The sequence below is a fragment of the Elaeis guineensis genome, chromosome 8, assembly GCF_000442705.2.
Source record: "Elaeis guineensis isolate ETL-2024a chromosome 8, EG11, whole genome shotgun sequence".
NCBI lineage: Eukaryota > Viridiplantae > Streptophyta > Magnoliopsida > Arecales > Arecaceae > Elaeis > Elaeis guineensis.
Genome location: NC_026000.2, coordinates 88,731,529 through 88,742,924, shown reverse-complemented (window position 1 = coordinate 88,742,924; position 11,396 = coordinate 88,731,529).

Here is an 11,396-nt window from a genome sequence, read left to right as displayed (position 1 = left end):
GTCACAGTTCTCCATGAAGGATCTGAGAGAAGCTTCCTACATCCTAGGGATGAGGATCGATAGGGATAGATCTAAAAGGTTGCTTGGTTTATCTCAGTCTACGTACATTGATACTATGCTGAAGAGGTTCAGTATGGAGAATTCCAAGAAAGACTATCTTCCGATAGGCCATGAAATTTCTCTCTCAAAGAGGGATTATCCGACAATACCTCAAGAGAGAGAGCGTATGGGTAGGATTCCATATGCTTCGGTAGTGGGATCTATCATGTACGCCATGACATGTACACGACCAGATGTGGCATACTCACTAGGGATAGTGAGTAGATACCAATCTGATCCACGGGAGAATCACTGGAAGGTTGTTAAAACCATCCTAAAGTATTTAAGAAATACTAAGGACCAGTGGCTTGTTTATGATGAATCGGACTTGAGACTTATAGGATTTACAGACTCTAATTTTCAGTCTGATCATGATGACAGCAAAAGTGTGTCGAAATTTATTTTTCCTTAATGGTGGGGCTATCTGCTGAAAAAGTTCCAAGCAGCACACAGTGACTGATTCAGTTTGCGAGGCGGAGTATGTCGCTGCATCAGATGCTGCCAAAGAAGCGGTGTGGTTGAGAAAATTCATCATCGAGCTCGGAGTAGCACCCTCCCTTGTTGGTCTAGTTCTGCTCTACTGTGAAAGCTCTGGAGCCATTGCTCAGGCGAAGGACCAAAGGCACACCAACGGACGAAGCATATTCTGCGCCGCTACCATCTCATCCGAGATATTGTGGATCGAGGTGACGTCGATCTTCAGAAGATCGATGGGAAGGAGAACCTGGTTGACCCATTCACTAAAGTCATTACGGTGAAGGAGTTCGACAACTACAAGTCAAAGATGGGTACTAGATACTGTACCGATTGACTTTAGGCCAAGTGGAAGATTGTTGGGAATAGTGTCCCAAAGTCAATCATCAGTCTGTTGATGGTTGTGCTCATTTTTGTATTGTACATGAATTATGAATTAATAAAAATTATTTTAGTTTTTTTTTCATCACAAAATGTTTCATCTTCTAATGAACTCCTATGTTGTGATGAAATCCTTAGGACTATTTAGACTCGACAAAAGAGGATTTGTCGTTTAGTCCTTAAATTTGTTCAAGACCAAATGATACGTTGTTACCAAAGATGACAATATTTATCAAACATAGGTCGTTGTGTGCCATATAGGTTGGTTGTCCTCTTAACCAATGAGTGTGGAGACACTGGTATGGCATACAGGTGAGATGTAAGGGTACATCTGCACTGAACGTGACCGACTCCGGAGCTATTTCTGCTGTCAAGATTTGCTCCGATGGAATATGGGTATAAATATCTCTCTGACCTGAGATCGCCATGGTGACTTGCAAGCAACTCACTGCACTTAGGCACTGGACTACCTGAATTTTTAATTCAGTGACGGAAGGCTGCTGGGTGTAGTCAAGTACTTGACTTGTCGTTGCGTGTGTCAAGATGGGATTGACCACTCCAGTTTAGGAGCCGTGTACAGTCGTGTTTCAATTTAGCAAAACCTTGACCAGGGTAGTCCTTGTGAGGAGTCACAGGATAGTTTGAGTTGAGCATGATTCAGATGATCTGATCAGGGTTGACAGTTTAACCCTGAGTCATCCTAAACACAGAGGTCAAAAGGATGAATTATATAGTAACCATATTTACGTAGGTTCTGAGTGTTGGGATTGCGACCATTCGACCTATCCGATCGTCGGATACCATTGCTAGATGGTCACTTTGATTAGTACAGGAATTGGTTCATGTACTACCGGCTTAGATTCGAACCTACGGGGTCATACACATTAGAGGATCTTATCTGATCTGATGGCTGATGTAGAATCTTATATGTCTGAGACTCAGTGATCGAGAATCAGGATTCTCTGATCACGAGTTCCACACATTATGGGTACCGGGGTCAAGAGTCCCACCGGTTGGGATTTTTTGATCAGGTTTACATATCGATGAATTCTGATGCCTGATTGCCCATCGGATTTGGACTCAGTATTTATGAGAGGTTTAATTAGTGATTTGATCACTAATTAACTCAATTTGATTGAGTAATTATTTTTTGATCAAGTCCAATTGAATTAGATTCAGTTGGGTTTGACCCGATTAGGTTAAGAGTTGACCTAATCGTCGAGATGGTTTGGTCCCTGATTTGATCAGAGGTTGGGCTTAGTCAATTCCTGATTTGATTAAAATTTTCTTGAGCCTAATTAAGCCTAATTAAGTTGGGCTTAAATTAGTCTAATTGGACCTAACTTATTTGGTTCAATTAGGTTGGTTTAAATAATTAAACCACCTTGACCCAATCTCCATGCGCCACCTCACTTCCATTGCACCCATTTGCATTCATGAGAAGGAACTTCTCATGAATTTTTTTCTCACGCCAAGCCCTCTCCATGCCCCACTTTAATGTGCCAAATAGATGGATAAGGATGATTGGTTGGCCATTCAAATTCAAAATAAAGTTTGAATTTGAATGGGCAATCAATCTTTGCACCTTATCCCTTTTTTTACGTCCTATTCATTACATGAGAAAAGATTTCTCATGAAATCACTCTATGCACAATTTAAGCCACACCTCATGCCTTTAGCGGATAAGGGATGAGTTGGTGTCCATTTGAATTCAAAATTTGATTTGAATTCAAATGTGCAATTACTCATCTTTATCCTTTCTTTGGATAAGACGTTTGACGTTGTTATAAAAGAAGGAGAAGAGTGGGGCGTGTAAGAAGAAGTTTTTTGAAGAAAAATTCTAGGGTGTGAGAAGTCCTGTGCGTGAGAAGGAAGTCCATATCCTTCCAAGAGAAAAAGGAAGAAAAGAAAGAAAAGTGGGTGCAAGGTTTTCGGTGAGTTCCCTAGAGTTTTAGCCTGGGGTTCAGGAAGTGAGAAAGTGAGCTACGAGTATCGTGAGCCCACAAAATCTCAGGGAGATCTTCAACATCCTCTCAAACACATCTGTTGATGATCTGGAGCGTTCAAAAAATTGACTGACATCGATCGAAGGAGTTCGATCAGCATCCACCGTCAAAAGGGCTCTACAATGAGCTAGCACTCGTGAGGAGTCGATCAGATCGAGAGCTTCATGTGGATGATCCGTAGAGGCCAGAAATACTGTGTGACTATATCGCGATGATCAAACTCTCCCGACGGTGATCAGATTACGGCGATCTACTACCCGCACAAAGGTATTGTGTTCTGAACACATTACAGTAAAGTATTTACTGTTCGAATTTGAGTTTTAAATTTAAATGAATGCGTGCTATATATCATATTTAGATCCTAGTATAGAGTAAATTCATGTTAATTAATTAGATTAATTAATATCTTTTCATTGTAAAATCATAATTTTAAAAAAGTTTTAAAATTATCATTTTACCCTTGTACTGAATTTTTCCCACACTCCCTAGTGGTCCCTCTCCCCTCTTTATGCCCAAAAGGTTGGGCATCCATCTGGTGAAGGATCAAGGCATGGTGACGCATTGAACGAAGGGCTACAGAAGTTTTTCGGTAAGCTGCTGCTCCAACTTCAGGAAGGCTTTTGAAGATCTTCCTAATCAGATTGAGTTTTGATTTTTAGAGCAGAGAGTCACGAGAAGAAGATGATCTAGGTCCTACCTGAGTGGATACTGGTAGAGGCAGGAGATTGCGTGGCTAGATCAGAACCTCAGGCTTGCTGCGATCATCTACAGGGTAATCAGATTACCCTTGAGGTATTTCATGTTTCTTCATACTTTTAGATTTATTTTAAAATTACTATCGGATAATAAAATTAAATCTAAAGATTTAGATCTGAAATAAATATAGGATAAATTTTTTTAAAATTATTCCACTCCAGATTTGATGAAATCTGGAAGATCCTACAAAGAAAAAGGTGATTTTTTCTTCAGCTGATATCAGAGCCAGGTTGATGGCTTAGTTTCAGATCTAATTTAGATCTAATTTTAATTATAATTTATTTGATATTAAAAGATTTTAGATGTCACATCAGATATGATAGGATCTAAAATAAAAAATATTTAAAATTAAATCTGAAAAGATCTAACATGCATAAGATGCATGACTAGACTAGAAATAGTTTGATCTATGAATAGTCTTGTAAGTTTATGTTTTAATGAGATTAAAATATAATTTAGATCTAATTTATTCTTTATTTTTGATGATATAAATATTATATTCAGATCAAAAATAAAAAATAAAAATTTGGATAATACATAAGATTGATCTGTTACATGCCTAGACTAGTTGTAGAATTGTTCTAGTAACTATCTAGAATAAATTTTATGTTGAATAATTCAATTTAAATTTTATTTTTCAGATGTTACATATGATGTATTAAATCTGATAGCATGTTAATTAGATCAATTTTTGATACATGAGATGTATGCAAAGCATGTATTAGTTAGATCTTAAATTGTATATGTGATATGAAAATTTAGATCTAACTAGTTTTGTAGTTAAATTTATATTTCTGATTAAGATGTTCCTCATGGCTGTTCGATCATAAGAACAAAGTAAGATTTAAAGGCCCTCTCCTCCCATACAATGGGGTGTTCTTATGACGTGTAGGGATGCTGCGCATTCATCCTTAATTAGAAATCAAAACTTACTTTTCTGCAAAATCCTACATCCTGAAACCTTAGGATTTATTTTACATATTTTGTTCATGAACCCAAGACTTAATTAATGAATTAAGCTTATGAAATTAACTTAGGTCTAAAATTAAAAATTTCAGATCTAAGTCATTTTCATAAAATTGGGTTCAGACTTGGGTAGTTCAATTAGGTCTAGCGGTTGATCAAACCGAATCAAAAGTTGGTTAGGTGGGATCATGAAAGCTAATAATTGACCAGTCTAATAGGATTAAGTCTAGGTCAAGGTCGAATCATATTCATATGTGACTCGATCAAGTTAAGACCTAATTTGGCTCAGTGGTTAGAGCCAGGATTGTAGGCTAACCCAATTAGTTTTGGTTCGACAATTTAGTGTCTAAGGTAAGTCTGACAGATGCGACCGACTGATTTTTAATTGGGAGCTACTCGACTCAAATACGTTCTTGTCGAGTTAATGGCATATCCCTTCCACCGGTCTCATTTACCTGGCCATATGTGTCGACCCAGTTCTGATTTGAGGTGGCTAACAATTCGAGCTAACCCATGCCACTAGGTTAGTCATAATTGTTATGACTATGTCAAGCCAAGTTTAATGAGACCTAAATCAAATCTTTCTAAGAAAATATTAAATCTAAGGTCTTCCACCATTGTGGATGTGCGGGCCCTTTCCGGGGTTGATTGTTCTCGGTTGGATACAGTGGCTCAGTTGCATCGGAAAGACGCAACCATGTCCATTAGGCATTGGATGCTACAAATTAGAGGATGGGTTGGACTCAATATTCTGGAAACGATGAGGGATCCAATCAAGAATCTAGTTTGCGCAAATGGTAGGTTTGACTTAACTAAAGATTGGAGCAATATTTCGGACACAATGAGCTTCATGAATTAGAGACCAAATTTTGGGTGCACCATGATTAGAGAATCATTGGACAAGAGTTGTCCATTTATCAGTTGACCCATCACCAATAACTGTTAGGTGAGGTGATGAGCCAGTCGGTGAGATTGCACCACCCACTAGAAATCACTAATCACGAAGATTTTCACATCTCTACCTAGGGAGTGTAGGGATCTAAGAAAATAGTGGGAGCCTAATTTATTTAAAAATAAAACTCCTAAATAAATTGGTTAAGTCTGATTACAAAATCTAACTAGCAACTGTTAACTCTCTACAGAAAACATGTCTGTGTCCAACCCTCTGATCAAAATACTAGACACCCACAAATTGACTGGACCCAATTTCAAAGACTGGTTAAGGAACTACAGAATTATTCTGGATTTCAAAAAATTGACCCATATCTTGGACCAGGACCCACCTGCCATGCCAGCACGTCCGACTGCTGAAAAGAGAGCGTCTCTGAAAAAGTGGACGGATGATAATAACAAAGCAAGGTTCTACATGTTGGGTGCTATGTCTGATGACTTGCAGCACCAACATGAGAATATTATGACTACCTACCAAATGTTGGCTCACCTACAAGAGTTGTTTGGTGAACAAAGTCGCACAGCCAAGTATCAAGTCTGCCAAAGACTTTTTAAGGCTAAAATGCATGATAGGCAGTCAGTCCAAGATCATTGTTTGATAATGATTAAGGATCTTGAGGAGCTTGAGAAGCTCGATATCATCTTAGATAAAGATTTTTAGATTGATGTGATCCTTTAGTCTTTGTCCGGTGCATATGGTCAGTTCATCATGAACTTTCATATGCATAAGATGCAGTGTACCTTGGCTGAGTTAATGAACATGTTGGTTACGGCTGAGCTTTCTTTGAAGAGTTCAAAAGGCTCAGTCCTTACTGTGGAGCGGACTTCTTCCAAAAGAAAGTTTTTTGGAAAGAAGAAAAAGTCTACAAAGAAGCAGAAGGTGGATGGGAAGAAGAAAAAAGACAGAACCGAAGAAGAAGGCTGCTGAAAAGAGAAAATGTTTCCACTGCAATTCAGACGGCCATTGAAAATGGAACTGTCCTCAGTACCTGGCCACCCTAAAGAACAAGAAGGATGATCCTTCTGGAGGTATGCTCATTTTAGAATCTAATCTTATGGTTTCTTCTGCATCCAGTAGGGTGCTTGACTCTGGTTCTAGTGCTCATTTGTGTACTTCTATGTAGGGTCTTAAGGAGAGCAGGAGGCTGAGGGATGGAGAGATGATCCTATGCATCAAAAATGGAGTAAGAGTTGCTGCTGTGGCCGTGGAAACCTACCCTCTGCAATTACCATTAGGATTAGATTTAGTTCTTAGAGATTATTATTATGTGCCTGTAGCAAGCAGGAATTTGATTTCTATTTCATGTTTAGTACAAGAAAGCTATGTGATTAGCTTTCATAAGGACCATTGTAACATATTTTATGAAAATAATAAAGTTGCAAATGGTTTTCTTATTAACGGTCTCTATCAGCTACATATTGATGTATCTGTATTTAATATCGAGCAAAATATGAATGTCATAGGAATTAAAAGGCCTAGAGATAGTCTAAATGATAGATATCTGTGGCACCTAAGGCTAGGTCATATAGCGGAAGACAGTGTAGGAATCAGATCTAGGATTTCAAGATTAGATCTTGAAACTTTTTCAAGATCATACAGCGGAAGACTAAAATAAATCAAAATTTATTTTTTAAAATCAGAAATTCTTAGATCTAAGATCTTATTACATGATTATTACATAGTATTAAATCAAAAATTAAAATATATAAATATAGCATGAACTACATGTTGATCATATCAACATGTTTCTATACCACATCTAATGTATGTATTAAACAATAGATCAGATCTATTACCTTGCAAGTTAGATGCTCTAACCTCGCTGATCCGGGCTTGAGGATGATGTTGCAAGCCGCACACGCATCCGGCCTCTAGGAGTGTCCACATGAGCCCACGAATCTCGATCAGAAGTCCTGCTTCAGGAAATCAGCACAGTATACTAGTACTGCGCTGATCCTTCTTTGATGGTTGATCAGGTGCCTCCTTCTTCCTGATTTGGACTCTTCCAAAGATGGAAAGTAAAAGGAGGAGTTTCAGATCTAAGAGCTCTCAAAAAACTCAATATGGAGGGAGGAAAGATATGAAAACAAAAAACTTAGAAGAAGACCCTCTTCTTCTTCACGTTTTTCTCTCTAGACACCCTAACTTGCATCTTTTATATCTCCATGACCCAAAGGTCTTTCTCTCTGATTTTTAGATAACTCAAAGGTATCTCAAATCTCTGTCTCCTCCTAAAATTTCACAAAGAAACTCATTTTATACAGAGAGATATGATAGAGTCCTTGTCTAGGTCAAATACCTAGTCAAGGCTTATCCAAACATGGCAAGTTAAGGGGCGCCCAACTCTTGAGCACCTCCTCCATATTTTCATGCATGGATCACTAGAAAAGGGTGCACAATGTGTACCCTAAAATCCACAAAAATTTCAAAAAAAAATTTGGATAAATTCGATGCAAAATTGAAAGAGTTTTGGATTTTTAAAACTCTATCTCATAGAATTCGAAATCCAAACTTATTCCTTTTTGATTTGATCCAAACCACCTTCCATGTAAGAAAGAAGAGAGGAAACCTTTTGTGAACATGGGAGAGACCTGGGAGAGAGCTTTTGTCACACAAAATAAGTGGAGATTGGTGTTGAATAAGAGAGAGGGTGTGGGGAAGGCTTATGTGGTGCAAGGTGGAATCCTAGTCTTACTAGGATTCTATCTTATGACTTGTTTTAATTTGGTTTTCCAAACCAAATCAAACTAAAATTAGATCAACCTAATTAAAATAGATCTTAACCCAATTAAGAATCTAATTTAATCAGATTAAATTAGATTTAAATCTGATTTAATTTTTTAATCAAATTAAAAATTAGATTGACCCAAATCCTAGTTGAACTAGGACTAGTTTTTCCTTGCACTTGGCTTATACAATAAACCAATTGGACTTGATCCAATCAAGCCCAAAATAAATTTAATTAAATCATATTTAATTAGACTTAATCTCAGCCTATTGGCTTAATCAAATTAAGCCAATTAGCAATCGAATTGCTAATCGATCCTCCTGCAATACTTGCACTGGGTTAAATGTCAATCGTATTGATCATTTAACCCTAGAACGATTCTTAATCATTGATCAACCATCCGATCGGATCATGAACTCTAATGTGTGTGACCTCATAGGTCCGAACCTAAGCCAGTAGCAGAGGAATAAATTTCTGTACCAATCGAAGTGACCATCTAGCAATGGTACCCGACGACCGGATAGGTCGAATGTATAGAACAACATCCTTAGAACCCATGTGGATATAGTTTTCATATAATTCATCCCCTTGACCAAAATGATCATAGGACACCCCAGAGTTCAACTGTCAACTCTGATCAGGTTGTCCACATTGTATTTCAAAATATCAAATCCATCTGATGGATTATCCTGGCCAAGGTTTTGCTAAATTGAAATACAGCGACTCATTTTTCTCCAACTCTTGGAGTGGTCAATCCCATCTCGATCACACTCTGACTTCACAAGTACTTGACTGTGCCTAGAAGCCTTCCGTCCCTGAATTAGAAATTCAGTTAGTCCAGTACCAAAGCACAGTGAGTTGCTTGCAAGTCACTGAGGCGATCTCAAGTCTAAGGGACACTTATACCTATATCCCATCAGAGACATTCTCGACAGCAGAATACTCTGGAGTTGGTCACGTTCAATGACGATGTACCCTTACATCTCACCTGTATGCCATACCAGTGTCTCCACACTCCTTGGTTAAGAGGACAACCAACCCATATGGCCTACAGCGACCTATGCTCGATAGAAGCTGTCATCCTTATTAACAGCTTATCATTTGATCGTGAACAGTTTTAAGGACTAATCGATAAACCCTCTCTTTATCGAACTTAAATAGTCCTAAGGACTTCATCATAACAACGGAGTTCATTAGAAGATGAAAGCTTATGATGAAGATGCCAAATATATTTTATTTATTAACAAATCAATTACAATACTTGGTTGCTCAACCGTCAACAGCTTGACGATTGGCTTTTTGGGACACATTTTCCAACAACTCCCACTTGTCCTAAAGCCACTCGGCACAGTATCTAATACCCATCTTCGACTTGTGGTTGTCGAACTCCTTTATCGCCAGGGCTTTAGTGAAGGGGTCGGCTAGGTTCTCCTTTCCGTCGATCTTCTGAAGGTCAACATTCTCTCAGACCAGGTGGAAGCGGCGCAAGATGTGCTTCGTCCGTTGATGTACTTTGGGTTCCTTCACCTGAGCTATGGCACCAGTGCTGTCGCAGTAGAGCAGGACTGGACCAACGAGGGAGGGTGCTACTCCGAGCTCGGTGATGAATTTTCTTAGCCACATAGCTTCCTTCGCGGCATCCGATGCTGTGATGTACTCTGTTTCACAAACAGAGTCTGCCACAGTATACTGCTTGGAACTCTTCCAGCAGATGGCTCCACCATTCAGAGTAAAGATATAATCCGACATGCTCCTGCTGTCATCATGGTCAGATTGGAAGCTGGAGTCTGTGAACCCCACAAGTTTCAGATCTGACTCGCCATAAACCAACCATTGGTCCTTAGTATTTGTCAAATACTTAAGGATGGCTTTAACCACTTTTCAGTGATTTTCTCCAGGATCAGATTGGTATCTACTCACTACTCCTAGTGAGTATGCCACATCTGGTCTTGTACATGTCATGGCGTATATGATAGATCCCACGGCTGAAGCATATGGGACTCTACTCATACGCTCTCTCTCTTCAGGAGTTGTCGGATAATCCTTCTTAGAGAGAGAAATTCCATGGCCTATCGGTAGATAGCCCTTCTTGGAATTCTCCATGCTGAACCTCTTCAGCACAGTGTCTATGTACATGGACTGGGATAACCCAAGCATCCTTTTAGATCTATTCCTATAGATCTTCATCCCTAGGATGTAGGATACTTTACCCAAGTCCTTCATAGAGAACTGTGATGACAACCAAACTTTTATTCCCTATAGTACGGGGATGTCATTCCCGATTAAGAGAATGTCATCCACGTACAAGACAAGGAATACCACAATTGGACCATTTATCCATTTATAGATGCAGGGCTCTTCTCCATTCTTAATGAAGCCATACGTTTTGATCACCTTATCAAAATGCATGTTCCAACTCCGAGAAGCTTGCTTCAGTCCATAAATGGATCTCTGAAGCTTGCAGACCTTGGACTCATCTGTGGATGTAAACCCCTGAGGTTGTATCATATACACCTCTTCAGTCAGCTCTCCATTCAGGAAAGCTGTCTTTACATCCATCTGCCAGATCTCATAATCCAGATGGGCAGCTATTGCAAGCATTATCCGAATGGATTTGAGCATTGCCACAGGAAAAAATGTCTCGTCATAGTCAATACCATAACGTTGACGATACCCCTTGGCGACCAGACGGGCTTTATAGGTCTCCACCTTTCCGTCTATGCCCCTCTTCCTTTTGAAGACCCATTTACACCTAATGGGTTTAACCCCTTCAGGTGGGTCAACCAATGTCCATACATCGTTGACCTTCATGGACTCCATTTCGGATTTCATGGCTTCAAGCCATTTCTCAAAATCAGGTCTCTGCATTGCATCCATATAGGTGATCGGATCCTCATTATTCTCATCAAGTTCGATAGGATCACCGTCCCAGACCAAGAAACTGTAGTATCTATCCGGCTGACGTGGTACTCTACCGGATCGCCTTAATAGTGCAGGTATATTGGGCTCCAGATTTGATCTAATCATATCCGAC